We start from the raw sequence: 7514 nt of genomic DNA on the forward strand, positions 1-7514 counted from the left end.
GGGACGATGATGCTTTTTATAATTCTCTAAGTGCAAAGTCTTCTGCATGATGTTGGACAGGAACTTTGGCGAATTTTGAACCTTCATTGTATACTACCAATTTGCTTAGCCAGAGGAAACTCCGGGATTCATGATCTATTGTGTCAAGAACGACAGTTCTTTCGCGGACTTTGGACATCTTTGTTTAAACGAGGAGCTAATCCGGCCAAGAAGGTCGTGCATTTGGAGATGTAGGTGGGACAGTACATTGATGTAGAAGATTCCAAGCCGTGGTTTGCCTTCCAGACGTCGGCAGCTCATCAGGGCTCATCATAACCTTATTATAGAACCAGGGATCAGCATACATGTGGATGCTACAGTACCAGCCCGGAACCTTTTTTTTTTTTTTTTTTAATTCCATAGTCCATTTAGCTGCACTAAGCGCTATACGGACGTACTATTTAGGTCTAGTTTATATCTGTGTCCTCGTGCTAATTAGCACTATATCTAAAGCTAAAAAGTATTATAAATAAATAAAAAGAAGGAAAGATATTATAGTGAAAGTTACAAATAAGGACTCTAGGTTTCTTCGCGCCTGCCGGTTTAATAACTCTATTAGCTTCTATAAATTACAAGAATCGTATAACTTCCTAGTTAGTTCTATTAGTATAATCCTTATTTACCTCTCCGGCTATCCCCTAAATAATACTTAGTAAGTCTTAGTTACTAAGTAGTAAAAAGATACTATTCTATTCCACTATTTAAGCTAATAGCTTAGTTAAAATTATAAATTTAACTATATTTTTAATAAGTTCGACTAACTAATTCACTATTTATAGAGCTGAACTTATAAGTATCTAGTTAGTACTTTAAATAGCGATTAAAGACCTAAGGACTTAGAAGCTTATTATCTTTATAGATAACTAAGTAGTGATCCTTTTTATAATATAGCTACGGAAATAGTTAGGGCAGATAGTCCTAAGATATATCCTTTAGGCGATTAAAACGCTTTAATATAGTAAGGTAAAGATATACTTATAATAGATTCTAGCTTACGTAAGAGTACTAAGTAATAAAGCAGTGGACGCGCTAGTTAAGAGGGCTATAAGATAGCGCCTAAAAGGGGACTTAAGTCTCCCTAATACTTTAATATACTTATTATAGTTCCTATACTTACTATCCTTAGTAAAGAGATAATATAATTAATATATAAGAGTCTTATAAAGTAAGAGTCTAAGATAACCCCTAAGTACCTTATATAACTCTTTAAATAAATTACCCTTTCTTATTATAAATCTACTAGCTTCTCCTGGTGTTTAATCTCCTTTAAGTCGCTTTTATATACTAAATAGAGTAACTTATATTTTTATAGCGTAAATACTATAGCGTATCTCTTAGCTTATTCATCTGCCTTTAAGTATAATTATTAGAGCTTCTAGTATATACTCTCTGTAGACTTTCCCTTTACTATTAGAGTTATATTATTTATAAATACTATTACTAGGTCTAAGCTCTTAGTAATTTCCAGGAGGTTTATACTATAAAATAAGTATAAAATCAGGGAGAGTAAGGAACCTTAAGGTATTCCCGTAAGTATATTATACTCTTTACTTTTACTCTTAAAGAGTTAAATAGTTATTATTCTCTGCGAGAGATAGCTAACGATTTAGGTAACTACCTCTAATAAGAGCTTTCTTTTCCTTATATTATATAAGAGGTATTCATAAGATATATTATTAAATACTCCGGAGATATTAAGTATTAGTAAGTTAGCTACTTTCTTTTTTCTCTATATAATATATACTTTTTCTAGTATTAAGTAGACCGTGTGTTTACTTAATAATTACTTTCTTCTACTTATATAGTTTATTAGTAAGAGGTGCTACTTCTTTATATAATACTAGATTCTTTAGGTAATAATTATGCCTAGTATTTTCCTTATAATATTTAGTAATACTACTAGTCTATACAATTTCACTTAGCTATAGTTATCTTTCTTTAGTTTCCTTAAGGCTACTATAATTAATTTCTTAAAGCTCTTCAAGTAGTAGCGTAATTCGATTAACTTATTAAATATCTCTATATATACTAGGGCTAGGAGAGTAGTTACTACCTTTAGTACTTTATTTAGTATTCTATTCTCCCCTAGTATCTTATCTACTAGTATATCTTTAAGTGCTTTTATTACTTCCTAAGAACTAATTAGTATCTACTTCTTAGCCTCTATTAAGTAATAAGTAAAGTATATATCTAATAGGTTAACCTCTAGAGGTTTTAGGAAAAAGACTATATATAAGGCCTTAGCTTTCTCTACTATACTTTCTGTAATTATATTATCTTATTTCTATAGGTTCAGAGTAAACACCGAGGTTCCTAAGCCTTTTTATCTAGCTTATCTAGCTAGTAATCAGAGACCCCTTTTATTCTTTATTTCCCTTACTTTCTCTTTATAGATAATAGTTATATCTCTTATAATTACCTTCTTATAATACCTTTTAGCTCTCTAATATACCCTAAGATCTTTCTTTATATTACTATCTTATATCTACCTCCTCTAAGTTCTCTTAACTTCTATAATCGCCTTCTAATACTCTTATATAAATCCTAGTACTAATCTCTTAATAACTATTAGTATAATTATAGAGTTTACTACTACTTATTTAATAGCTTCTATTATTTAGTCGATTACTTCATCTAACTCTTCCTTAATACTAGCTACTTTTACTTCCTTTAGTATTAAGAATAATAAGCTAAGTATTTCTCTAAACTTCTTCTTATCTATTCGCTTAAAGTCTTAACGATTCTAAAGTAAGGTTCTATAGTAGAGTATTATTAGTACTATCTTAATTAGTATATAATCTAACTAGGCGTCTAGTGTAATTACTACTCTATACTTTACTAGTCTCTTTACTAAGTCTTTACTATATTAACTTAAGTCTAGTATTATCTATTTTAGATCTAATCTAATATTAACTCTTAGTTGAGTTACTATTCTTAGTAGTAGAACTAGCTTTAATCTTTTATCTAGTATTATACTCCTAAGAGCCTCTATATATGTTTTTCAGTATAATTATTATCTTAGTAATAGTAAATCTCTAAACTAGTTCTTATAGTAGATATTAAAGTCCCTAACTACTACTTAACTATTCTATTAATATTTACTAATTTAAATAAAGGCCTTTAGAAAAGCGCTCTCTTAAGGTATCCTCTCCTACTATCTGTCTATATATACCTCTATATACTTATATAGATTATAGATATTATAGATAGAGATAGTTTACTCTATCTCCCTTATAGTAATATTAATATATACTAAGTATATATTTAGTCCGCTACTTATTATTTCAATCGCTATTAAGTTGATTTTACTATTAATAAAAAAGTAGACTAAGGGCTAGCCTTATTCTTTAATATATATTTAAAACCTTCTTACTATTAAGTTATATATTCTCCTCTTATCTTTCTAATTTAGCTATAGTTCTTAAATCACTAGAACGTTATACTCCTAGGCCTTTTTATACCTAAGGAATTAGTTTATTACTATATATAACTTCTGTATATTATACTATAGAATAGAGATTATTAAGTGTTAGTTTATACTTATTTATAACTTATTATAAAGGTTATACTATAATAATAGTACTCTTACTTTTAGTAAGGTAGTTTCAGTTAATACTAATATTTAAGATTTAAGTAAGCTTAAGGTATTACTTAATACTACCTCTAAAGTACTCTTATTAGATTCAACTATAGATCTTATACTAATTTAGTCCCTTAGAGTTACTACTACTATCTCTTTAGCTATTACCTCTATAAATATATAGTCCTCTTCTCTTTAATTAAAAGTAATCTTACTGTAAAGGTAGTGGTAACCATTTCTTTATTATACCTGATTAGGAAGAGTCTAGAGCTCGGCAAAGCTCAGTAAGACTCGGTGGAGCTCGGTTAACTCTGAAGGGGTTTACCGACAGTTACCCACTTAGTTATACGCAAAGGGAAATAGCTCTACGCTACTATAGGAGTTTACGTTAAGTTTTATATTAAATGTAACTAGTCCTAATCGGGAATAGCCCGGGGAATTTATCTATATAAGCTTAAGCGCCTTCTACGGAATCAAGGGCTCCTTAGCTTAATATTCGCGCTAATAGAGAGGTTATCACCTAATCCGTGGTTATTTCGCTCACGTGCTAGCTAACACTAAACTATACTATTATATTATATTAAGCTTAAATCACACTGCTAGTAATAGCGTAATAATATCCCGACGACTTATACTCGTTACCTAAGCGAGCCTTTATTTTTCAACCCTTATTATCGCTACCTTACCAGCGCTACGCACTTAGTTATACGATAATAGACAACTTATACGAAGTTATAAGATTACACTTAGCCTAGCGTTATTTGAAAGCTGGAATCACCTAGCTTTACTATTAGTTAGAATTACGAGGCTAGCTAAAAGCAGATAAGTACTTATTATTACTTAACACTCTTATATTAACCCTGAACGTCTAACTAAGTCACAGGACTTAGCTATATAATCCGACTACTAAGTGTTATGCTAGTTATTAAGAACACTCCTAACTCGGACTAACGTCTTATTCGCTATTAGCTATTACGAGAGCTAATATCCCTCTTAGAAACATCGTTATATTATAATAGCGAATAAGAGCTACTTCAGAGAGCTAAGTGAGCCCACTAGCGTACTCCTAGCAGCAGTAGAAAAGACCGTTTTTATAGCCCTTATTCTTTAATACGCGCGGCTCCCTAAAAGAACTAATCAAATCCTTAAGTTTGAATATATATTCGACTTATACGCGTAAAACACTAAGAAGAGTTATTTTAGTACTTATTATAACAGTTATTATTCTGTAATAGGATAAGATACGCTAGTACATAACGTAAAGGTTACTATTCTATGTTATAATAGTAAAAAGAGCTTTTATTAGGCTTATACGCTAAAGGGGTTATTATACAATCGACTTACCCTTTAAAAACCCTATATTATTACTTAACGATATCTCAGTTAAACGTTAACCGATTTCCGCGATTTTAGTAGCTAATTAATAGTACGAACTATAAGTTCTTAATACGATACTCGGGGTAGTTATAATAATAGCTCTCCGAGTAGAAATATAACTTCTACAGAAAATTAAGATGAATTAAACTAATTAAGAGTTAATAACAAAGCTAAGTTATTCTCCTTAGTTTAAAGTACCCCTACTAGAGTGCAAATACCCGGCGCTAGTAATATAGACTAATCAGAAGTAGAAGAAGCTTCTACAGCTAGACCTAAGTCTCGCTTATAATAGAGAGATTCAGCTAATAAGAGTCTAGTAGACTAAATCGCCGAACTATATAGTATAATACAAGAATAAGCTAAAGAGAATCGCTTATTACAGCGAGAACTATAAGAGCTAAAAAGCTCTAACTCTAACCCTAATCAGGTAAGAGACGAAAGCCCCTTAAGGTATATTCATGAAAATACGCTTAAAACGAATATTATAGAACGTACTAAGGGTAGGTAAAGAGATAAGGAAAAAACGCCTATAACACGTATTACAACTCTGTCGCCTAATCGACTAATCAGAGAAGTAAACACTACAACTCACTTTATAACTTAAATTCAAAGAGAGCTTCCTAGAGCGTCTCTACCTCTAATTTCCCCTGTAAATTCCTCTTTTATTAGAGATACAATTAGAGCTACTATCGTAGGGGCCCCTAATAGGTTTCCTAGATATAATAATAAGCGGCGTAAAACCGGAAAAATATATAATCCGAAGCTGCTTATAGATAGCGTAGACCCTACGTTCGAGTGATAGGAATTATCGATTATTTCTAAGCTAAAAGTAAATTAGAACTACTTCGATAACAAGTTTACTCGTAAAACCTACGTATATAATATAACAGAGGGTAAAGCATAAGAAGCCTTATTTATAAGGTATAATACGTATAGTAGGGATCCTTATACGCACTATACGGAGCTAATAGCCGATTTATATAAGATCTTTATCCTAAAGTAAATATCGACGTACGAAGCTGAATATAATAGCTTACGTATATTATCTACTAACGATTTTAGTGATTTTAAAGCTAAATTCCTACGCCTCGCTAATAAAACTAGAAAGCCTAGGGATCACTTAAAAGATCACTTCTATATAAAGTTATACTCTAATCTTAGAGCTACTATAAAACCTGTAGTAAACTTTATCAACGGATTCAACGAGTTTTACTAAGCTACGCTAAAATCGCATGAACAAGAGAGGCTAATAGCTAATTAAAGAAGAAAAGAGTCTGTTATTACAACTAGCGGCTCTAAGACCTCTGGATCAGCTTGTAGAGAGTAAAGAACGTAAAATCGTTATAATAACAATTATGTAAAAAAGACTACTGAAAAAACTACAGCTATTATAGCTATAAAGCCTAGTTAGGAAGTACGCTGTTATAGGTGTAATAAGGTAGGGTATTTATCACCTTAATACACTAAGCCTAAATCAGGTGATCTTAAAGAGCTAGATTAAGAGGAAATCGATGAAATCAGCTAATTAGAGAGTGAAGCTGGTTTAAAAGAAGAGGCCTAAAATAAGACCTTCTTTTAAGCGAATATAGCGACGTAATAGATCTAACTAACTTAGACCTATTGACGCTAATAGGCGGTCCACACTTTACCTACCCTTGTCGCTTTAGTAAAAACGGATATTCTATCTAATTACGCTCTTTAATCGACATAGGCGCTAATAGCTTCGCCTTCCTAAATAAGCCTTTTACTAAGAAATTACAATATCTCTTTAGCCTTACACCTTAACGGTTATTACAGCTTATTACGATAAAAAGCTACGACGGAATCGCTAATAATTAAATTATATCTTATCTCTCTCTCTCTTTTACAATTAATAAGCGTAGAATAGTTAATATACCTTTCTTTTTACTAGAATTAGGTAATCATAACCTTATTCTAGGCCGTATTTAGTTAAAGTACTTTAAAGTATTACCAGATATAGTAGGAAAAGCCTTAATTTAGCCTAGTAAGCTTCCTAAGAGCGTTAGACCTTTTCATAAGGAAATATTAATTAGATAAGAGCAACTTAAAAAGAAGCTAATCGATAAAAATCACTAAGATAACGTCAATCGACGTCTAGAAGCTTAAGAGGCTAAAGAGCTTAAGCTAGCACCTATCGCTATAAGCGAGAAAAGAAAGCGAAAAGCGAATCGCCTTAAATTAGTAGCTAAAAAATTCATTTAAAAGTGAGCTACGCGAATAGCTTAAAACTATGGAAAGAGAGTTATTAGGATTTTCTAGTTCTAGCTCTTATAAACTAGTTACCCTACGTTATAATTCACTTACCCTACTAAAATCGAGAAATCCTACTAGCTCTTCTCTAGCTATTTTTACTATTAGCGCTACTGCTTTTAGTCGAATAATAAATAAGGATAAAGGGCAGGGAACTAAGCTATTTACAACTAGCTTATATGAAATCGATCAGCTAATAGCCGAGCTTTCCCCTAAGGATTAAAGCGAAATAATAGCGAAAGTACCT

Source organism: Cadophora gregata (assembly GCF_030347475.1).
Source record: "Cadophora gregata isolate MNR1 chromosome Unknown scaffold_14, whole genome shotgun sequence".
In the NCBI taxonomy this organism is placed as follows: Eukaryota; Fungi; Ascomycota; class Leotiomycetes; order Helotiales; family Ploettnerulaceae; genus Cadophora; species Cadophora gregata.